The sequence below is a fragment of the Acinonyx jubatus genome, chromosome C1 (assembly GCF_027475565.1).
Source record: "Acinonyx jubatus isolate Ajub_Pintada_27869175 chromosome C1, VMU_Ajub_asm_v1.0, whole genome shotgun sequence".
NCBI classification, from domain to species: domain Eukaryota; kingdom Metazoa; phylum Chordata; class Mammalia; order Carnivora; family Felidae; genus Acinonyx; species Acinonyx jubatus.
In genome coordinates this window covers 135,528,362-135,552,754 of record NC_069381.1, presented here as the reverse complement: position 1 = coordinate 135,552,754, position 24,393 = coordinate 135,528,362, and the positions used below count along the sequence as shown (strand labels likewise).

The 24,393-nt window shown below is 36.9% G+C and overlaps 1 long non-coding RNA gene across 3 annotated transcripts in view; it reads left to right on the top strand.

Moving 5' to 3' along the window:
* LOC113598232 (uncharacterized) overlaps positions 1-24,393 on the top strand; it is a 451,524-nt gene that overhangs the window by 122,049 nt on the left and 305,082 nt on the right. For all 3 annotated transcript variants that reach the window (XR_008295333.1, XR_008295334.1, XR_008295332.1), the window contains one exon: positions 6,750-6,801. This is a non-coding gene — a long non-coding RNA (uncharacterized LOC113598232). The remainder of the gene's footprint in view (positions 1-6,749; positions 6,802-24,393) is intronic.

Below are 24,393 nucleotides of genomic sequence, written 5' to 3'. Positions count from 1 at the left end.
TGGACTCAGCTGTACTGGCTCATCATTCTTCCTTGCAGTCTCTTATCTTCTAGACTGAGATCTTGGGCATATTTACCTGTTTGCTGGGCAGGGTTCTAAGAAAACAAGTGGAAAACTAAGCTGCTTGAGGCCTAGGATTCTAAATGGTGCATCATAACTTTTACTTCATTCAGTTGACCAAAGCAAGTCACAGAGCCATCCCAGACTCATAGTAATGGTAAATAGAATGCATCTCTTAAAGAGAAAAGCTATATAGAAACATTACAAAGAGCATAGATACAAGGAGGAATGAAGTATTGTGACCAGCTCTGGAGTCTACCACAGTCTGCCTTCTGGCTACAATTTTCACAGTCTTTCCCATGGAAAATATATTCTTACTTCTTCTACAAGTCATACCATGACCTATGACATCAGGTTTGAAATCCAGAATGTAATTATGGTAAGTCCAGATGAAACTTATCATATGTGGATTTTCTTGATCCTGAGACTCATGAAATGAAAGTTTATCTATCCCACAAGCATCCAGTCTACACTGTTAAAGCAGAGATAGAATAACTTCAATAAAGACTATCATTCTAAAAGAAAAAAAGAAGGGGGGGGGGGGTACATGGCAGTGGCTGGTCCATAGCAGTTTTAAAATCTAGGTGGGGAAAGTGTTGTCAGCCTCCCTTATCTTGGAGTAAATAGTCTTTAAGATGACTCTGTATTCCTTGGAAGTCGTTTCCCAGTTTGGTCTCCATGGCTTCTGGTTCTACCCTCTGGGCTATTGACTCTGCCCTCTAGGACATCTTTCCTTTTTCAGTTTCCTTCCTTGGCCCTTTAAAATATTTTGTCATTCAGCCCTAGAAAGTTGGGAGCCCAGAGGCCTTTTTGCAATGTGAGTAAAATCATGCTTTCTGGAACCAGGCTGATGCCTTTTATACATATACGGTTTTTTTTTCTAAATTATTGTGGGCTTTATTAAAAAGGTAAACTCACGATTGCTTTTTACACATGGCTCTCTACAGATAGGCTCATTTACTGTCACTTTGGGATTGGGATTCTGTGGGACCGTCTTCTTGAGAATCTGAGAAATAGTTTTGTCTATCTGAGAGTCTGTTTGACAACATATTAATTTTTTCAGATTTCTTAAGAGAGGACTTTGGACTTAGAGTCTTGCATGGATCTTTTTTCCTCAGTCCTCATTTTATACTGAGGATTTTTACTGACTGGGAAGACTGAAGATAAGAAACATTTACATCCCAGAAAATGATGTCCCCTCTGTGTTCCCTCAAAATTCTCCTTGTAAACTGGCCAGTTCTTTATTTAGCCCATTTCATTCTTCCTATACCTATATGTAGTTAGGACCAACCAGCTGACATTTCAGTATTTTTTAGAGATCTCTAGAGCCCAAATCCAAAGTTAATTATATACATTTGCTGTATTTCATGTTCTTATAGGTAACACTTTTGTCTATTGTTTTATTCAAAAAAACAACCTCCAATAACAATTTTCTTTATTTCCCCCCGGCATTTGCTAAGAGTTTGTTTGCCATTTTCTCAGCCTCTACTTAGTACTCACTGCCAATGGCACTTATTTTAGATTTTTGTCATGGCAGCACCTCAATTCTAGGAACCGATTATTTCTGCATCAGTTAGTTTTTGCTGTGTTAAAAAAAAAAAACACAGAATTTAGTGGCTTTAAACAGTAGCCAATTAAAAAAAATGTAGCTCATAGTCCTGTTCGTCATTGTATTGAGCTGGACTCCATTGCACTTGTGTCTGCAGTTCGCTGTGAGGTCAGCTGGGGTCTTCTTAGTATAGAATGGCCTCAACTGAGGCTACTCATCTTGGTTCCCTGTGTTTTATCATCATCCAGCAGGAGAGCCTGGGCTTGTTCTCATGGTGACTGCTCAGAGTTTCAGGAAATCAAATAGAGGCAGGCAAAGTCTTTGAGGCCTCAAATTTCAACCAGTACACTTTCATTTCTGCTATTCTGTGGACGAAAAGAAGCTATAGGGCCAGCCAAGAGTTACGAGAAGGGAAAATGAAGTCAGTTCTTGATGTGAAAAGGTGCAAAGTAACATATTAAGGGACACAGAAAGAACACAGAAGGATTTAAGGCTCTTTTTGCAACATAGCATACTCTACTGTATCTCACTATCAGTAAATTTTGTTACAGTTACTGATTTCTCAAGAAACACATCAAAGTAATTATTATTCCTTCTAGAAAGGATAGCTGTGGCCTCATAAAAACTTTTCTGCTTCCTTGGGGATTTACTCAGACTTTCTGACTATACAGCTCACCCCTGTACAAGTTAGTATCCTACTTCTGATACTCGTAGCCTGCTTGTTTCAGTAGGCAGATCGCAATCTGACTCTTGCCTACTTGCCTGTCTTCGGCTCTGCACAACTCTACCTGGTTGGATCTAGACCCATGGAGTTGGTTCTGGATTGTTGTGTGATGCTTCATGCACTTTGGAGTCGTCATTACCACCAGTCAGCCTATTGTTGGGAGGGATGCCCACCTACCTAACCTCTGCAAGTCCTGTCTCAGTGGGAACATGGTCTAAAGACCTTTCTCATCATGTACTTCCTTCTGATTAGCTCAGTGATTAGGCTTTTCTCATGAATTACAAGTTATCTAAACAAATAAAATGTGCAAAATACATAATTTATTTTTTTAATTTTTATAATCTAAAAGGGAAAACAATTTTAACTTTGATGATTGAAGTTCTTGTGCTTGGTCAGGAATTACAAGAATTACGTCAGGGTCGCCTGAGCAGCTCAGTCACTTAAGCATCTGACTTCGGCTCAGGTCATGATCCCACAGTTCGTGGGTTTGAGGCCCGTGTCAGGCTCTGTGCTGACAGCTCAGAGCCTGGAGCCTGCTTCGGATTCTGTCTTTCTTTATCTCTCTCTCTGCCCCTCCCCCACTCGTGCCCTGTCTGTCTCCGTCTCTCAAAAATAAATAAACGTTAAAAAAAATAATTACATCAGAAATTTATTCGTTGAACAGTTTTGCTTAAGGATATATGGTAGGATTGAATCAAGACAAGGTGACAGGGCTTCACAAAAGTAGAAATTGCCATTGTTATGTATTTTGTATAACAGAAATAAATGGTTAATCAATTAACAATTAATTTTTCGATAATTAATCGACCTAACTGGTGGTAAATTTTCTCAATACTCCACAAAAGAGACAGTCATGTTGATTTTTTATAGTGGCACAAGTTTTTGCAAGAATGGATATCTGCTCTGCCAGCTGCACAATGATTCCAGTGGTGCAACCATTTATATGTAACCACATTGTGAGAGTTGTGTGGGGAAGCACCATGAGCTGAGTGATTCACCCCACGTTTTAGCTCTATAAGTGGTCGGATTGGTTTGGCTCTCCTGATACGGAGCATTTCTATTGGGCAGAGTTTATGAACACTATCTCAAAAGGGACCTATATTCATATATGCTTATTTTTCCATGTAATTGCTTAGGCATTTACAAAATAGTTACAGCAGTTGTTCATATATAACTTCGATAATAGTCTCTAGTCTAATCTTCAGTGGTTAGGGTAGCATCTAATTCCACACCACATGCATACTCTGTAGAGACGGTACTTAAAAGTAGGAGATGTTTTCTTTAGAAACTAGCTATGCAGAGAAGAGGAATAGAATCCCTGCCCACTTCAGTGTTGTTAGCCCCATGAGTTTCAGTTATCAAGAGGAAAGAGTATATTGGATAGAAGTATTCAAGTTAGATAGTATAAGCTGAGGACTCTATTTTTCCTCAGAAGTAAAATTTTTTGACTGAGAACATTTACATGAGACATATAGTTGCAGGCAGTCAATATATGTTGAATGATTGATTAATAACCCCCTCCAAGATTGTATGATAATTGACCTTATTTTAATGATTGTGCGAACTGTGCTTTTTTTCTACAGTGATGAAAATGACGAGGATGAAAGAAGGTTATATCTGTCTGAAATGTCCATGTTACCTGCTTGTTAGCAGTTAGGCCATGTCTGAGCCCTCTGACAACTATTCTGTGTTATAAAATTCATACAAAAATCGTCTGAGCCAGGGGCACCTGGGTGGCTCAGTTGGTTGAGTGACCAACTCTTGATTTTGGCTCAGGCCATGATCTCACAGTTTGTGAGTTGTCCTGCATTGGGCTCCATGCTAACAGTGTGGAAACTGCTTGGGATTCTCTCTCTCTCTCTCTCTCTCTCTCTCTCTCTCTCTCTCTCCCTCTCTCCCTCTCCCTCCCTCACTCTCTCTCTCTCTCAAATTAATAAACTTTAAAAATTTTTTAAAATAAAGAGTTTCTTAAAAAAATAAAATGGTCTGAGCCCTCACATCATGTATATGCAAATCTTTAAATCTTTACAGTATCTCCCATGATTTTTGAGCGGTAATGTGAAAGGTGGTAGGAAGAACGTTTTTAATAGTGTTTATAAAAAGTAGAAAAGAGAGTTGACTTGGAAGGCCAGAAGGGTTTTCACGCAGGTGTGAAAGTCCCTGTAGAGTTTATACACACGTGGGTTCATCAGTTATCTGCTGCCTTCACTTCTGTCAGGCTGCTGAAGAAATATACAACCTCATAAATTCATTCACCTTTAAAACTCATGGCCTATAACTTCAACTGTGATTATTCCAAGTGTATATAATCTCTATAGGGAATTTAGCAAACAAATAGTGATTTTAAAATAATGGTTGCATGGGCAGCTGGCTTGCTCAGTCAGTAGAGTGTGCAACTCTTGATCTTAGGGTCATGAGTTCAAGCCCCAGTTTGGCATTGAGTCTACTTAAATAATATAAAATAATGGTTGCAAATTATGGTTTTGACGTTCCTTGGATTTCAATAAGTTCTTTGTGAAGAAATATCAAGGATTGCTAACTCAGTGTCATTTTAACAGAAGAGTTCCGGTAACTTTGGAAGCAAACTCTTTGTTTCAAGAAAAAAACACAAAAGTTGAAGCCTAAGGATCTGTTCTTAAGCCCAGAAAAGTTTTGTAAATTAATGTGAGGCTTTAGTTACTTTACTACATTGACTTTCAGTTCTTCTGTCATTAGTAAGTTTGCTTTTTGCCTTCTTGTATTTTTATGGGTCATTCTATTACAGGGAAGATATGGAATGTACTTGAGAATGTTGAAAGAAAGTTTATTGTTGAAGGTACAGAATACCAAGGCCACATGTCCATTAGAATGGAGAATAAAATCATAGTGTACTTCTTAGGAACTATTTAAAACTCCATTCTGTATTGTGAATAATTACTTATTCTCTGATTTTTTTTCTTAAAGCATAAAATGATTTTGAGAGGATTCTGAATTTAAGTGAAAAATTTATAAATTAAAACCATGAGAATCCTTTGTAGTTCACACACACACATACGTGCATGGTATAGGTGATAAAGAGTATTCCTCCTCCATTACATTAAGTAGCTTTGCTAAGAATTTTATCTTAAATGGAACAAATTATATATATATAATATATATATATATATATAATATATATATATATGAAAATTGGTCTTTAAGTAAGAAAATAGCTCTAATTTCTAATTGAGTCATTGAATTAAAGCATACCATTACAAAGCCAAGAAATAATTAAACAATGTTTTTGAGAGTTGCTAATGTAACAGCAATATATTATATTTTTCTTAAAGCCCCTAAAACAGTATTTAGCAAATAAGTATTTATTTTGGAATAGTGGTAACACAATCAAGTATACATTGGGCAAACAGCTATGTTTAGGTATATAAGTTATAGAAAATACTCATACACTCACTTCACTTTGAACTCTATAGGAAAGGCAATGCTTAGAAAATGCAAAAGGGAAACAATTACTATAGCTATTGTTTTCCACATCGAAGACATTACATGGTTATATTTTTTAAACCAAACTGTATGTGGATAACTTTTTAATTTTTTTCTAGCAAAAGTTTGATATACTCCTAAAATAAAGTTGCATATGATTTACAAATATATCTTCATTCATATGTGTTCTTTGGTCTTTTATTGATATTTAGTAAAACATAAGAATTTGAAACTTAACACTGAAGAGCAGTTCAATCTTAAAATGAAAGGTGCTTTAACATGAACTCCTTTCATCTCATGAAATACTTGTTTCATTTCATGCATAAGTGTGTGGACTTCTGGTCTTGATTCTTGAATTGGAATTTTAACAAAATTTGTTTTTTTTTTTAACTTTAATGTTTATTTACTTTTGAAAGAGACAGAGTACAAGTGGGTAAGGGGCAGAGAAAGAGGAAGACATGGGATCTGAAGCAGGCTCCAGGCTCTGAGCTGTCAGCACAGAGCCCAATGCAGGGCTTAAACCCATGAACCATGAGAACATGAGCAGAGCTGAAGTTGGACACTTAACCAACTGAGCCACGCAGGCACCCCAGAATTTTAACAAAATTTAAACGTGTCTTGCCATTTGGAAATACATGGATGGAACTGGAGGGTATCATGCTAAGTGAAATTAGTCAGAGAAAGACAAATATCATATGACTTCACTCATATGAGGAATTTAAGATACAAAACAGATGAATATAAGGGAAGGGAAGCAAAAATAATATAAAAACAAGGAGGGGGACAAAACATAAAAGACTCTTAAATATAGGGAACAGAGGGTTGCTGGAGGGATTGTGGGTGGGGGATGGTCTTGGGTAAGGGGCATTAAGGAATCTGCTCCTGAAATTATTGTTGCACCATATGCTAACTAACTTGGATGTGAATTAAACAATAAAATATATGTGTCTTTTACAGTGTGGAAGCTGAGGAATGGAACAAGATGGCGGCATGAGCAGAGACTTCTAAGGTAGGCCTCCCTTACCACCTCAGCTCAGCCTGAATATTGATGTTCTCTTAGATCAGCTCAGGGCAGGATCTGGTCAAAATCCTTATTTGTCCCAGTCATTCATCCAATAAATAAATGTATATTCTTATCTACCAACTGTAATGGAAATGAGCTATCAGAACAATTACAAGTTTTATAAAGTTTTATTGGAATGCCTAGAAATGTACAACTGAACTTGTTTAGAAGTGCTGCTAATGGTGCATCAAGGTCAACATGGCTCTTATCTTTTAGTTGGGACACACAACAGATGGTATCATGAACAGGAAAAAGATGCCCACCCTAGAGGTATGATGGTGATTATCCAGTACTCATGGAAGTTAAACAAGCACAGGAAAAAATCAGGGATTTGTGAGATTCCCTAAGGCATAAAGCAATATACTTCTGTCCAAGAAGAATCCACTGCTGTTGGGTTTGGTCTGGACTTAGGTCTTCTCTACCCAGATTAGGGATGGGGCAATTTGAATGGAGGCAACTCAGTTCTGATAGGAAAACAATGAAGCACTTTAGAGAATTCCTCTCTCAGTTTGTCCTGCTAGATACATGGTGCTTCATCTTTGAGTTTACAAGCTTCTGTGTAGGAAAGAGAGAAGGTAACATGTCATAAATATGACCGGAAGAATTGGTACATAATGTTGTCCCACATATTCAGAAATGGAATCCAGACTCTAATTTCAGTGATGATCATGGCATTCCCGTAAAATTTTATAGCTCATTTTTATGTACCTACGTAGACTTAAGTGACAAGTATTTGTCTCAGGTTTATGATATGCACTGAATGACTATCAAGTTAAAAAGGACATCAACTTTAAAACTTCCTTTCATAGCTTATTGAGAGAACTATTTTCTTACATAATCACAGAGAAGGAAACCATTTGTAGTTTGACTAATTGGAACAGTAATCTATCCTTTTCAGAAAATGCTTTTGTCAGATGTACCTTAAAATACCTAGTCCTCTCCCCCTAATTCCTAGAACACGCAACAGGTTTCATTTGATTCTTCTGAATAAGAGCCTGATTATAAAAACTATATATTGGTCATTTTTTTTAATAAACAGCAAATCCATTGTAATATTTACTGATATTTGGACAGACTTATTCATGTAAACAAATGATTTCAAACTCATAGAGACTTAAAAGTGGAAAGATTATTTCTGGATTACAGTACATGTCCTTTCCAGATCAGTGCAGGGAGGAGAGAGCTCTCCTTCATGTCCTTACTAAAGGGACAAGCTGATGGAACAGCCATTATTTGAACACTGTCTTTCACTGTGGTAGGAGGAGGGCTTGGAATGGTGAAAGCTAACATTTTACTGGCCAAAGCAACTCATAGAGCCATGCCTAATTGCAGTGAGGAGGGAAAGCACAATCCAACCTACCAGAACCATGGTTTTTGTAAAAGCCCCAATGACTATCTCAGGGACAGCTTGGCAAAATCACTCAGATAATGCCTAGCTCTGACCTAGCAATTCCATTTCTAGTAATTCATACTATGGCAAAGCATGTTCATTTCTGTGCTCTTTGTAATAGCAAAAAGTAAAATCCTCAGGAAAGGTTTTTGATTAAATAAATCATGTTAAATTCATTCAATGGTATAACTTATAGCCTGTGAAAAATGAGTGGGGTGTATTTGAATTAACATGGAAATCTATTCTAAAGGAATATTGTTAATACAGTGTATGTGCATGTGATGGTGGTGGGGGGGATGTGTGTGCATGCATTTGTGAGCTGATACATGCAAAGCACTTAGAACAGTGCTTGACACAAGTAATTGTAGCTAATACTTACATGCAATTTATTAATTGTGACGCACTCTTCTACTGTTGTACATCTCTTAAGTCATTAGATAACAACAATCATTTGAAATGATTTTATTATTCTCAATTCCCAAATGAGGAAACTTACAAAGAGTATCTGTTTGAACAATTTCTAGAATGATGTTTTAGAAACTGTAATGAGTATGGGCAGTGGTTCTAAGAGATGGAGTGTTTTTTGTTTTTGTTTTTGTTTTAATTCACTGTATTGCTTTCTGTTGCTCTTAGAATTTTCGCCATGAGAACATGTTACTTTTGTAGTTAAACTCTGGTAATAAGAATAGATGCCCTGACAATGAACCAAGAGGAGCTCATTCCTGCTAAATGTATTTATACCTCTGCACCCTGATGAAGGTGAATTTTTTTCTATGCAGGGAGAATACTTACGACAGAAGCCTCAACTCCAATGATTCCCTTTGTCATAATTAAGCGAAGACTGAGCTGGTTATTCTTGGTACCATGTTAGGTATTTGAGTGTAATGATCTGCAGTAGGTTTGATTTTTGTCCTATACTTTCTCCTCTTTCTGGATTCTGCATTGCGGTACTGTTGCCATCAGTCTTGGCTAAGTGGACTGGCTTTGGAAGTGGTTTGTACTGTCTTGAAGCAGAGTACCGAAGAGTCACTGTGAGGCTGTCCTCCTGCTCTTTTCTCTCTGCAGGGGGAAGGGTAATATCCAGACAGGGGTTGCTTTATCCTGAATCTTAGAGGGAAGAGAACATAAAAAACAGCTTTAGAACATGTAACATGAGTGAGAAATTAGAAATGAACTTTGTTGTGTCAAGCCATTGGAACAGAATCATTTGCTGCTGTCGCATAAACCAGTACAATTTAATACAGGACTTCAGAGAAATTAAGAAAGCAGAATTGGAGAAAATATGCTTTTAGCAATCCTCGGGAGTGGGAACTCTGGGACCTATCAGCCTTTTGTGCTTTTTATTGTTTTTTATCTCTCTGTGTGTGTGTGTGTGTGTGTGTGTGTGTGTGTGTGTGTGTGTGTTAGTGTTATAGTATTAGCTCTTGGAACTGCTTTACCTGAAGTTCTCTACAGCTTGTTCTCCTGGAAGAAGAAAAATGTGTATTGTTCCACTGCTTTCCTCTTGGCAGGCTAGGACTGGAAGACTTGTTTCACGATTTCAATCTGATCTTTATTTCTGTTTGTAAAAGATTGACTTGTTCTGCAGATCCTATCAGTTGAAGAAGTGCCAATATTACAGAGTGTAAAAAATTGTGTTTCCTTTCCCACAATTCATTTCTCTCTAGAGTTTCTCACTTAATTGCAAAATGTTGGAATCATTTTCATTTTCAGGTTTTTTTATTATCTAAATTAAGACATGATAGAATTATATATTTTTTTCTCTAGGTCTTTGATGTATTTCATTTGACATGAAATGCCTAATTCTTGGTCTTGACACCGAAGGGTCAGTGACCTGCTATAGTGATCAAGTTGTTAAGTGCTATAAGTTAATTTCCCTATCAAGCATAATTGCCAACTAATATAAAAATTATGTTTCCAAGAATTTTAAAGATATGGTTCTACTTTTACTCATTTAAAGAAAAAAAAGTTTTGATTTTCTTCTAATGGAGCTAAATTGATTGCTTACATCTTACCAAAATAAAGAGAATAACATATTTTATATCTCTTTTCCAAGGGTATAAATGTCATCAGTTTTTTTAGCTAAAGAGAAATACACTGATTCTTTTAGTGTGTTTATTTCTGTAAGTTCTACTGCCCAGTGGAGACTGTTAGAAACCTCCCAGGGATACTTGGCATTGGGAGGTTTGCCACGATCCATAGTCAGTCTGTACACAAGCAGCATTTCAGGACTGTTGACCAAGATGAGTGAGGCATCTCTGCCCCAGTATTAAAACAATATCAAAGATATCTTGAGAAAAGATCCTTTTTTGCAATCAGCAGTTATGCTGTCCCTCTTCTGTACCACCTGGTTAAAGGACTGCCCCGCTCTGTTCCACTTTATGTACAGGATTGAAGCCTTCTGTGGCATTCATTTAGACCAATCCTTTATCCTGATTTCCAAATGTGGCCTCAGAAGGAGGACTGATTGAGAATACCATGTGATTTGTGCTATGCTCTACAAGGTCTAGAAAGTATTCTAATGATGACCACACATAAACCTGTTTTGGAGGAATTTAGGAGACTTCAAGGATAGTCCCCCCCCCCCCACCTCCCTTTTGCCTTCTAAAGCCATGAGGAACTTTTCTGATAGTATTTTAGATATAATTATTCTTCAAGACTTAGAGAACCTAGGGCTTTCAAAGATGATAGGGAACTACAAAGTCTGTAAGAACGGTCTTTTTTTTTTTTTAATGATTTATGCCACAACCTCAATTTCAATTTAAACTATATATATTTTAGTTACTACTAAAAATATTCCATAGAGGAAAAATAAGTCCTCTGGTGGTTAACATATAAAATGAATTATTCTATCAGCATTTGAGAAGTGTTTTTTTAAGGAAATGGATCTGAGAGAACAGCAAGTTCCAAACATGATAATACATGTTGACTTAACACAGTTTTATTCTCAATGATTAGGATTTTCGTTATAAGGAATGGGGCGTTGGGTTATGAGTCAGGTTTGTTATTGGTGAATGAGATTCTGAATGTGGTACTCCTGGGTAACTTTTTTGTATTTTATCTTATAAACATTATTTTAATACATACAGTATACTTGCATAAGAATTGGTCAATTACTGATAATTGTAATTATTACATTTATTGGTAATATGTTTAATGCTAGATAGATTACACACCAAAGATACAGGGACAAGCTTGAATGATGTGGTGTCTTAAGGGATTGCTTAGGGGGAAACCTGAGTCTTAGGGGGAAACCTGAGGAGAAGGAATGTAGTTGCTGGGAAAGCAGTTAGAATCTCTTATTCTGATGCAGATTTTCCTAGAAGACTGTATAAAGGCAGAAAGAAGAGGTGGTAATATAAGGAGTACTAATAAAATCCTGAAATATTCAATTGGATTTTGACATGTTACTGAGTGTTTTGAGGCATGTAACGAGCAGGCTCTCTTCTGGCCTCCAATAATATCCACCTCCTGGTATTCACACCCTTGTGTAATCATCTTTCTTCAACTGTATACTGGCCCAGTGATTTGCTTCTAACCAGTAGAATAGAACCAAGGTGATGGGGTCTCAGTTCTGTGATTAGCTTACAAGGGACTCTAACTTCCAATTTGATAGCTGTAGCCTATAGTCAATAGCTTGATAGTTTATAAAGAGATTCTCCCCCTTGCTGGCTTTGATAAAGCAACTTACCCTTGTGGGGAGGCCCACGGGCAAGAAAATTAGGCCTCTGGACAGAGAAAATGAGTTCTGCTAGGATCTGAGGCCCTTAGTCCAAGAGCTCTTGAGGAACTGAAATTCTGCCAACCTCGTGTAAGTGGTTTAGGAAGTGAATACTTCTCTAATTGAGCCTTCAGATGAGTTCCCAGCTCTGCTTATTGCTCTGAATTGCATCCTTGTGAGAGACACCAAAGCAGAGAACCCAATTGAGTTGTGCTCAAATTCCTGACCTATGGAACTATAAGATAAATGTGTTATGTTGCTAAGTTTGTGGTAATGTATTATACAGCAATAGATAACAAATACATATTTCTTAATCATAATTCTGTTGCTAATTTTGTGATTAGCTTCTTGAGTATGACATGTCTTGATATTAAAATGTATATGTATAATGTACATTTAAGCAAAGTTCAGTGTATAAGAAAAGGAATTGATAAAAAGCAGTAGTTCCCAACATTCAATGTGCATCAGAATCACCTGGAACGCTTGTTAACACAGTAAGCTGCCCCCCCCCCCCTCCAAGTTTTTGATTCGGCAAGTCTGGTTCTTAAAAATTGTAGTTTCTTCTTGCTTCAGGACAGATTACCACAAACTTAGTGGCTTTAAATTACACAAATATATAAGCTTACAATTCTAGAGGTCCAAAGTTGGAAGTAGGTCTGTGTGAATTAAAATCAAAGCGTCTCTTCCTGGAATCTCTAGGGAAGAATATGTTTTCTTGCTTTTTCTAGCTTCCAGGGGCTGCCTGCACTACTTGGCTTGTGGCCCCTTACTTCATCTTCCAAGACAGTGGTATAGCCTCTTCAGATCTTTCTGACTCTGACCCCTGAACTCTCCTGCCCTTCCCTCTTTCACTTATGAAGACTCTTGTGATTACATTGATCTCAACTGGATAATCCAGGATAATCTTCTCAAGACCTGTAACTTAGTCCTGCCTGCAAAGTCGCTTCTGCCATGTAAGGTAACATTTACAGGTTTCAGGATTAGGATATGGGCCCATTGTTCTGCCCATCACATGGGTGATGTTGCTGTGCTGGCCCAGGGACTACGCTGTGGGCATCAATGATTACAGATAATTGTAAGAACTGAGTTCCCTCTTCTTTTGCATTCTCTCTGAGTCCATCATGCCCACTCTTAGCCTTGCTCTCCTAAGATTCCACACCTTTTGTTCCTCTGTGGACTTAGAAACTTCTTGCTTTAGTATTCATATATGCCTCACAGAAGCTCTCAGGGGTCTCACTTGAATGTAGGGAGAAGTTAGCTGTACTGATGACAATTGAAATGCGTATTAATCAGACAGTTCTTTCTGATTTTTAGTTTTTATCTATGTTTTTTAATGTTTATGTTTTACCACAGCAAAAATCTTTCCTTTGGTGATACTGTGTATTTTGGTTTTTTTTGAGCCAGTCAAATTCTAAATAGATTCTAACGCTCCCTAAAATGTTTTTCAAGATTAAATAAGAGAAATTCAAAGATACCACCATGCCAACTGGGAACATTAATAGGCTAGAAATACCTCCCATACTTTTTTTTACATTTTCATATTTTTTCATAAAATACTTTGAATATTTTTTCTCTAATATGTAAATGCGTACACGAGTATGTGGGCATTGATTATGGCATTTAAAAATTCATTCACTCTGAATAATTAAGATACTTTCTTATTAATGATTCCCTTTAAGAGAATCATAATTGTTGTCAATCAATTAAATGATTTAGATTGAAGGCTAATAAAAATATGTCGTTTGCCCTGGTCTCTCACCTTATGTAGTGGCACAATTTTAGAATTAGATATGTGGATATCTTTGTGTCACAAAACCCTGTTAAAAGACAGGGATGAATTTTTAGATTTAATGTCTATATATTTTCCCTTCTAGCATGCTTAGAGGCCATGGTGGATTTACCTCTTTCAGGGACCGAATCCTTCTCAATTAATTCACCCTTTTGTTCAAAATGCCAGGGGATGCCAGATTTGGTTTGGGAGTATAAGGGATGTTAAGGGTCTAAAAAAAACCCCAAAAAACAAAAACCAAAAAACCTCTAGCTCTAGAATCTCAATATGTGCCACAATTGATCACTGTGTTAGGATCAGGATGACTATATGCAGGTAGTAGTTAACTGTGTTTTATTGGGTGGGAACCTTGGTTTCAGAATATTTGGGATTAGTATGGATAAAACACTTTATTCATCTCTTTATTCATGTAATGCTCCTATGCAAATGCAGCAGCTGGTGTCAGGGCCCTTGGTGGTCTTGTTTGCACCCCTGCTTTCACCTTTACAACCACTGGTAGCAATTTCTCTCTGGAGTGAAGAATAATGTACAGCCATATTTTAATCCCAAATGACATCAGAAATCGGCCTTTTCATAAAGTTGGTGTGTTGATTTTTATTAATGTGGCATAAGAAATGGAAAGTATAGAACCTCTTTAGTTTTTTTTTTTTTTCCAAATGGAAGATAAATTGTATTTCGAAGGGCCTTCATAGACCAGCTATAAGTGGATAGGACCTAAGTATGGAGGGAAATAAAAGCCAATGGGCACCTGTAGCTGTTTACTTCCTCCCATACAAAGTTCAAAGGTAAGGAAAGTCTTAGGTTACTGTCAGCAAAAGTATCATAAAGTATTTTCGGAGGACTTTAAGTTTGCCATGTCTAAATTAACTATTAAATGAAAAATAATTTGTGATAACTTTCTTTGAACTGAAGTTTGTGTAATAAACCTTCAAACCCAATCATTAATAGTACAGTATTAGAGGAGAGGGGATGTGATTCATATGAAACATTCCTTCTGGTTTTTTGAGACAAATATTTTTGCTTGATTTGACTGTGTCAAATATGCGAATTCACGGATATTCTTGTTATTTTCCAAGTAAGTACTATATGTGATTTTAGATTTTTTTCAGTATTTTATAAATTTCATTCATATTAAAGATTCTTAGCTGTGAAGTTGGTGATTATATGTGAAATAGTTGACATTTTCTATTGGTAAAGTTAATGTTTTCAGTACCTTGTTTCATGAAAAAAAGTCAATTCTTTCACCAACCACAAGAATTGTAGATGTATTTATATATTGAAACGCCAGTGAAAGAGACCGGCTAATGTACATTTATTATCCTCTCTATATAACTTTCAAAGTAGATATTTTCTGAAAATTTTTTAGATTTAAAGACATTTGCTCTCCTAAATTATTTTAGTCCATCTCCAGGGAGTTCTGTTGCCGACTTAGCGGATGTGAGACAATTTACACACTATAAAAATAAGTGAAAGTAATGTGATGTGCCAGATTTCTAGTGGAGTATGAGTAACCATCCTGTTGGCATGGCAAGGAGATTCATAGAAAAACACTCTTTTGTCATTATTGCTGAAAATTAATTGTAATTGAAAGCCTTTATGAGAGAAGAAATCTGGTAGATTTGCTTCCTAACTGAAAACAAACAAAAGCTTCCTTCGTCTCTTAGCATACTTCTATATGAAAGATGTGTTTTCTCCCTCTACCACTCATCATTTAATAAATAATTGTGAATCACTCACTGTGGCTAAGTCTCTATGGTGGACAACGGGAGAAATACAAGGAGGGAAGATCCTCAAGGATGTGCAGACTGTAATTGATCATTGTCCAAAGAGTGATGCAAATACCATGAGTGCTGAGGACTTTGGGGGGAAAAAAGATGGTTTCCAAGTAGGATTTAAAGGGAAAGCTTACAGATTCCAGCAAAGGAACCACACATTGAATATAATAAAATAGGGCAGGCACAGGCAAATGACAAGAAACTGGCAGAGCTGATGTTTCTCCTACTCCTGGTTTGGGCATTTAGCCACATTAGAAGGCGTAAAAATAATTATCCAATTATATTGACACATTTTCTTGCAAAGAGTTGAAATTAACAATAAGTCCATTTAAAATATGGTTTTATATTTAATGTCATGAATGATAAATCTATCCCTCAGTAAATTTGTCTTTTTTAATATGAAAATATCAGTAAAATATTTAAACCTGTTTATTTCATCTTTATCTCAATATTCAAAAATATATATTTTAGTCTGTGTTTTGTAATGTATGTATATATACATAAAATACATATGTGTATATATACATATATATATATATATATATATATGGGTTAAAATGGTGAGCATAAGCTTTCAAATAAGTAAATATTCATATATTGGCTGTGTGTGCTCAAAAATATTTTACTGGCAGATGGACGTGATCAAAGTAATTTGGTTCCTTTTCTAAAGCAGAAGACATGCTTCTTTCCCCTATGATTAGTCAACTTTCTCTTACCATTCAGCTTATCCAGAAAGCTTTAACTTCTTAATCCCTTTCTAGATCAGAAGTGGACAGAACTGATAGTTGTCTATATCACCATTCTCTACGAAATCTGAGGCATTCTTTTAACCATGACCCCTGAAACCTTCCTCTCTGAAACATTCATGCTTTTGACTGGCACATATATCTGTATTTTATGTTTTATTGTTTATTCCTGCTTTTCTATATCCTGAAAAAATTTGTCCACAGACTTACCAATTAATTCTGTAAAATGTTAGAGGATCTCCAAGTCATGCAGCTTTGGGGGCAGTTACAGTTAATCACGAGAACTCATAAACACATGTATATTTTAACACAGATTGAGCTTGATAGTTGTGTGTTGCTTCCTCTTGTACAGCTATGTGACTTTTGAGTAAGAAGACATAATTATAGGGAGAGGGGATCATCATGTGATAGGTTTGGTGGAAACCGCTATGCTACCATCTCTTAAATGTCATATTTCATTTAACGGATTGAATGATGTGAGCTAAACACTGAATATCCCTTTTTACCGTGTACAAGGACGGATTTTAGTGTTCATTTGCTGTGAATGTTTGAAAGGACATCTGAATGGCATTTCTGGGAGACTGGAGGCAGAAGAGGCACAGCATCACCTGGGAGCTTGTTAGAAATGCAAAACCTAAAAGAAAAAAAAAGGAAGGAAGGAAGGAAGGAAGGAAGGAAGGAAGGAAGGAAGGAAGGAAGGTAAAACCTCAGGCTCCAGCCCAGACCACGTGAATCAGAACCCAGGGCCCAGAAATCTACATTATAACAAGCTTTCAGATAACTCTTATACACATTAAAATTTGAGAATCACTCCTAGGGGGGAAAAGTCATGATTTAGACTGCCACTTCAAAATAGACATGAAGTCTTTTTTAAAATTAGGAAACTATGTCAGAAGGTTCTCATGTGCTGCCATGATCCACTGATGCACTATGAAGCAGGAAATGAGTTAGTCACATAATATTTCATTGCAATAAAAAAAATTACATTTTGATTTCTCAAATTCATGGAGAATAAATCCAAATAAAATTGTATTTTATGGAATTGTATGTGATGAGCAGGTAAACAACAAAAATGGATAAAGGTAATCCAGGAAGGAAAGCAGATTAATCCATGCACTAATTATCATAATTACTATGCAATAGTGGGATGGGCAGTAACACTTAACTAAGGCCACTTATGCTTCTGTTTTGCCCTCAAAGAAGAAAACCACATCTCTTATGAGAAAGGTGAAATCTAGATGCTGGATCTATAGGAGGGACAAGAAGGCCTGAGTAATGAGGCAGAAAAAAAAAAAAACAAAAACAACAAATCAATAGAAATAAATATTTAAAAAACTATTTTGTTCAGTATTCTCTCTGAAATACAAGCCAAGCTTGTTTACATATGAATCAGTTTTAGCTTGTTAATTGCTGCTTGCCATTCCTGTGTTCCTGTAACAGTTCAATGCCTAGATGATGCTCTACTAAAATAAATAAAATAAACAGCAGTGCTTAACAGCTCACTCATACTGATTCTTCTTACTATGTGTCAATTTGTCACCCTTGGTTGAACAAGGAAAATATGCCATATAGAAACTGATAGCCTCTTTGCCTGAATTACACATGTTTGTGTATAATCATTTATATTTTCAGCAGGGAGTGGCAGAATTTATGCCACTTATTATCCATTGTGTCTAATTCAGATCCTAGCAATTTGAGACCTGTTTATAGTTTCATTTAAGTGAATGTTGCCCAGTGTATGAAATAAGTCCAGCTACCCTCCCACAGTACCGCTGCCTTAGTGGATCATTCAGAATGGCTTTATATACCTTATTCTATTGTGCTTTGCTTTATTGTACTTCCCAGATACTGTATGTTTTAGAAATTGAAGGTTTGTGGCAACCCTATGTGGAGCAAGTTGGCGACATTTTTTCAAAACAGTATTTGCTTATTATTATTACTTCATGTCTCCGTGGCACGTGTTGGTAATTCTTGAAATACTTCAAACTTTTTTGTTATTATATTTGTTATCGTTGTTTGTGATCAGTGATTAGGACTCCCTGAAAGCTCAGATGGTGGTTAACATTTTTTAGCAGTAAAGTATTTTTTAATTAGAGTATGTATATTGTTTTTCAGAGATAATGCTATCACCACTTAACAGACTACAGTATAGTATAAATATATCTTTCATATGCACTGAGATACTGAAAAATTCACTTGACTTGCTTTGTTGTGGTATTTGCTCTATTGCAGTGGTTCAAAACAGAACCTGTGGTATCTCTGGAGTATTCCTTTAGTAGATGGAGATGTGGAGACTTTGGCCCTACCCCAGCTGTATCCTTAACTTCTTGCATAACCTCTCTGGGACTTATTTTTCTAATATTTAAAACCAGGGGGTTGTATTAAATGATTGAAAAATTATAATGATTCTAATAACATAGGCAGTGATTAGTTTCTGGGCATAGTTCAGGGAAGTGCTAGCCAGGTAGGATGTAGTCTGAAATTAAAATTAAGGGAAATTCATAATCCAAAATTTACCCACCTATTAAATGAAAACTATTCGGGAACCTAATGTTAAATTATACCCATAAAATTTCTTTTTGAGAGAAAGTGCTATGTTAGTTACTCTATGGTGAGAAACCTTGGAAGCATTGGTAATAATTTTAACACCACTGAAAGTACAGCTCTCTTTCTGTGCCCTACTGGTCTCTTCAGTTGTGTGCTTGCTGATATCATCATCAAGGTTGTACTTGAGCTACGTTTAAAGCATTATCAATGGGAATTCTATAGTGCAATAGGAAACTGCCATATATAACTTTATATCTTTTTTTTCTGGGTATAGTTGACATATGATGTTACATTAGTTTCAGGTATACAACGTACAGTAACTCTATATCTTATTCTGTGCTCACCACAAGTGTAGGTACCATCTGTTACCATGCAATGCTATTGCAATACCACTGATTATATTCCCTGTGCGGTACCTTTTATTCCTATGCTTTTGCTCATTCTGTAACTGGAAACCGGCATCTCCCAGTCCCCTTCACCTGTTTTGCCCCACCCCCACCCCCACTCACCTCCTGTCTGGCAGCTATCAGTTCTCTGTATTTATAGATATGGTTCTGCTTTGTGTTTGTTGTTTATTCATTTGTTTTTTAGATTCTACATATAACTGAAATTATATGGTATTTGCCTTTCTATGTCTGACTTATTTCATTTAGCATAATACCTTATAAGTCCATTCATGTTGTTGCAAATGGCAAGATCTTATCCTTTTTTATGGCTGAGTAATATCCCATCATATATATATATATATATATATATATATATACACACACACACGCACACATATATACACACACACGCACATATTATATGTACATATAAATATACACACATACATATATACATACACATTACATCTTCTTTGTCTACTCATCTATCAATGGACAATTGGGCTGCTTCTGTATCTTGGCTATTGTAAATGATGCTGCACTAAACATACGGGTGCTATGTCATTTCAAATTAGTGTTTTCATTTTTGGGGAGTAAATATTCAGTAATGGAATTATTGGATCATATATTTATTTCTCTCTTTTAATCTTTAGATTTTGAGTATCTTTTCAGCAGAAAACTGTAACTTGTCTCACTTGACTAATGGCCTTATAACATTTATATTTAAATAGTTATTTCAGTATTTAAGAAATGGAAAATATGTCCACAACCAAGATTGGACAAGTCCTTTCTAAGGGTCACCTTATGTGCATGGACAACAGAAAATTTTTCCTAAGACCTCTAATGGAAAAGTTTTTTTTTCTTTTTCCAGTAAATCTATTGCTTGTTTGCTTGCTCACTTTATCTATCTATCTATCTATCTATCTATCTATCTATCTATCTATCTTTATTTTATTTTGAGAGAGAGAGAGAGTGCGCATGCAGGGGAGGGGCAGAGAGAGAGGGAGAGAGAGAATCCCAGGGAGGTTCCACACTGTCAGTGCAGAGCCTGACATGGAGCTCAATCTCACGAACAGTGAGATCATGACCTGAACCAAAGCCAGGAGTTGGACACTTAAATGACTGAGCTACTGAGGTGCCCCAAATATATTGTTTTAAATCATGAATTTGGAGATTTATTCCCTATTCTGAGTTTGAGCAACAATCTCCACAAGTGAAATCGAATGTGTTTGTTTTATGTTTTTGCTCTTGGGGCACACACATCCATTGGGAATTTGAAGATGATTGTAGTCTCTCTTACCCATTTTCTTCTCCAGAATAGGTGAGGTTTACTTTGTTTTCAGCTTTCAGCTTTACAAGCAGCATTAATCGGTTTACCAAGAATTTAAGTTCTTGGGAGTCAGGAGAGCACAGTTGTAAATCCATGTAGTATAACTTACTTTAGAAAAGTGATGGATGTAATACTCGTCATCTTTGACACTCAGTTTCCTTATCTGTAATACACAAAAACTGCCTACATTAAAGGCTTATGTAAAAATTGCATTCTATGTTCTGCATAGTTCTTTCCATAATGTCAAGAATGTATTAAACACTTGAATAAGGGATCTAATTTTATTATAGCTGAAGAACAGATAGAACTTAGACTGAGGAGTTTAGGTTTTACAGACTGAGGAGTTGAGGATATTGTATACTAAGGAAATAGCAACTGAGGAGTCCGGGTCTAAGAGATCATAGCGTATGACAGAGAAGTATATGCAAGAGTGAGAGCAGATTGGTCAGAAATAAGTGTGTAGAAATAACCTGGGCCAGTTCCCGAAGGGCTCTCTGTAGCAGAATAAGGAATTTTGTATTTTAATATATGGGCAATAAACAACAATTGACATGTTTTAGGCAGTTGAATGACTGACTTGATTTATCTTTGGAAGGCTTATTCCATTGTCTTTGATCCCCTGTTTTGTTCCTGTTGTTGTCACCACCCATCTGGTTTTGTACCCCTTTACTTTTTCCTCATATACTGCTTCCACACTTTATTCATTTGTTTCCTTGAGTTTGCTTTCCTCCTTTTGATCCTCACTTGTCTGCAAGAGCTCCGCTTTTACTCATTTCTTGGCTTTTCCTTCCCCAGGTTATCAGACTAGAATTCTGGTCTTTGAGTGTCTAAGCCAATGCCTTCTGCCTGCCTGCACCCTATCTGTGTATCACAGCTGGCATGGAAGCAGACAAAAAGCAGCAGTCCTGTTTCCCTGAATTTCCTTTGGCTTTTGCCACTTAAGATCAGCTCTCTTACCTTTAGACAGTATTTCCCCTTAGTATAATATTATGGGTTCATCCAAATCCTCTTTGTAAACTCATCTAAATCTTGTCCTTTGATGTCACACAGCTTTAAATTTTAATGTCAGTAGTAACTCTTACTAATTGAGTTGATTTGGGCAAGTTGCAGAATTTCTGACTCTCCGTTTCCTCGTCTATTAAATGGGGTTGTTGTGTGATTGTTGTGTTGTTAAAGTGGTCAAATTTATGGCAAGTGCTGATTTATCAGGTAAGCCAGTGTCTAGCCATGGCACAGCCAGCTTTTTCTTGCTAGTAGTATGAAGACCCCTGATCATCCATGGCCCCTCCCCAGCCTATGGTACAGATAGGTCCTGTGGCCTAGTTCCTGAATTCTTGAACTTCTCACTCTGTACTGGTTGCATTCTCTACTGAGTTCTGACCATTCACCTAAGAGAAGAAGGAGTCATTGAGGACAGGGCCACTCTATCCTTTTCTTTCTTTCTTTCTTTCTTTCTTTCTTTCTTTCTTTCTTTCTTTCTTTCTTTCTTTCTTAAAAGAAACTTTCTTTCTTTCTTAAAAATTTTTTTTATCATTTTTATTTTTGAGAGAGAGACAGAGTACGAGTGGGGGAGGGGCAGAGAGAGGGAGACAGAATCAGAAGCAGGCTCCAGGCTCCGAGCTGTCAGCACAGAGCCCGACGCGGGGCTCGAACTCAGACCGCACACCACACACTGTGAGATCATGACCTGAGCCGAAGTCGAACACTTAACCGACTGAGCCACTCAGGGGCCCCCCACTCTATCCTTTTCTTGTGCATTTCCTTTGCATTGAATGTTTGTTAGTTTGATGGTGGAGGCACTTTAAGCTAAATCTGAATAATTATTTTTCCTGCCTTTTGGATATAGACTAGCCTTTGGTTGACTAGCCCCATCAAATGTGGTAACATGACTTTGATAAGATTAATTTTTCTATTCAACTTGAGGCGTATAAGAATTATTACATGTCTTCTTTTTAACTAAATTCAAATGAAATATGACTGTGATTTCATCCTGCTAGGTGTGCAGCTAATTCAGTCATTAGGATGTTGGTTCTTTTCCTCTTCTGAAGCAATTCCCAGGAGTTTTGGTGGAACGTGACACTATGGTAAAGCCTCCTGATTTCCATAGACACTGGTCACCACTAATATTTCCATTTTCTGGACTTCCAGAGCCCCTGAAGTTGATAGATTCTGCTTTTATATCAAGTGCATTTATGGGATTCTTGGACAGGGCCTCGGAGCACAGGCCAGCCTTACAATGTGTAACACCTAATCATGTTTCTCTTAAGTTCTGTCTGTCTTCAGGCATATCCGGGGTTGAGTTTCAGAGCCATAATTCTTATCTTCCTTCTGCTTCCAGAAAGACTCTCTTCTTTTCCTCTGATCTTGAGTACCTCTTCAGGGCACCCACCTTTTCTCTTGGATATGATTTAGGGTGATCTTCATTCTGAAGAACTTAAAAAGCAAAACCCCGGAAAAGAATATTGTTTTCAGATATCTCTGCTCTGGGACTTTTCCACAAAAATTTCTCTTCTGGGCAAAGAAATTGGAAAGTTTTGATTACTACTTTGCTAGTAAAGGAGATCAGGAAGGTACATATTAATTAATTTAGAAAAAAACCACAAATATCTCAATAAATTTCCCACCACATGTTTTGTAGCATTTGGAACATATCATTAATCCAAGGAGTTTCCTTCTTCCTATTCCCTTTTGCTCATTTTCCTTTTCCCCCAAACTGACGCACTGATTAGTTTAAAGAAAAAAGGGCCTAATCTTAGCTAATGCCAATACTGACTGAGTAAAATAATTTGAAATATTAAGGTGATGTTGAGATTGCTTCCCTCTGTCTTCATTGTCACTGATCCCACTTGACTTCCAGACCTTTCTACGTGCAATGTTCCAGTGTAATGAGAAGGCTGAAGCTGTTTTTTCAGTGTTTATTAAAAGCTTTTATTCCTCACCCCACCCTCTTCCCCTTGTCAGATCATCCAGTTTCCCACATCTGGGCAAGCTGCTAAGAAAGCCTCGACGCCTTGTCTCATTTCCTTTCTCTCGCAAACCATTTTGGATGGACCTGCTTGAGAGGTTTGCCTTTCTCTTCCCAGAATCCCCAATCATGTGACCATGCAGGTGTGTGACCATGCAGATGTGACCTCATCAGTTTTGACTTAAGAACCAAATTTTGGGTGAGGTTTTATTTACCTCTGCAGGTAACCGTAACACTCAGACAGAAGAGTTTTCTCTTTTAAAAAAGTTTTCTCTTTTAAAAAGAGAGCCACCTTATTGAATTTAAATTGCAAGATGTTGTGAATCCAAAACAAGCTTTATTTGCATGTCCAGTGATGCTTGATTGTAAGGTTCCGGTATGTTGGCAATTTTAGAATTTATATCTTGACCTCTAGACTATGAAAGAGCATTAGACAATATAAAGATGGGTTTTCTACCCCAATCTGAATTCCAGTCAGTAAATGGAATGAAGAGTTTTAGAAATAAAAGACACCACATTGGCTTGGTTCTGGAGGTCATATCCCAGGGGGATTTAATAATCCATTGACACAAAGTGGGGCTTCTTCCTCACTTTCCTAGGTGGAGTCAAAGGAGGCTGCAAGGCTCTTAGAGAAGCCTCATCTAGTATGGCCCTGGAACAGCATGGTGCCTGGCCCTGCAACTCTTATATATGTAGTATAGAGAAACAGCTGGCCAGAGAAGATAGATGAGAAGTGAGTAGGCAGCAAAAGCTGAGGAAGTTGAAGGGACAGAGAGATCTCGGAGGAGTCCAAGGAAGTAGAGTGGAGCCAACCTCATAATAGAGACTATATCCGAGGAATTAGATACCAGAGAATATAGGAGTGCATAGTTTTCAAAGACCAGGTACA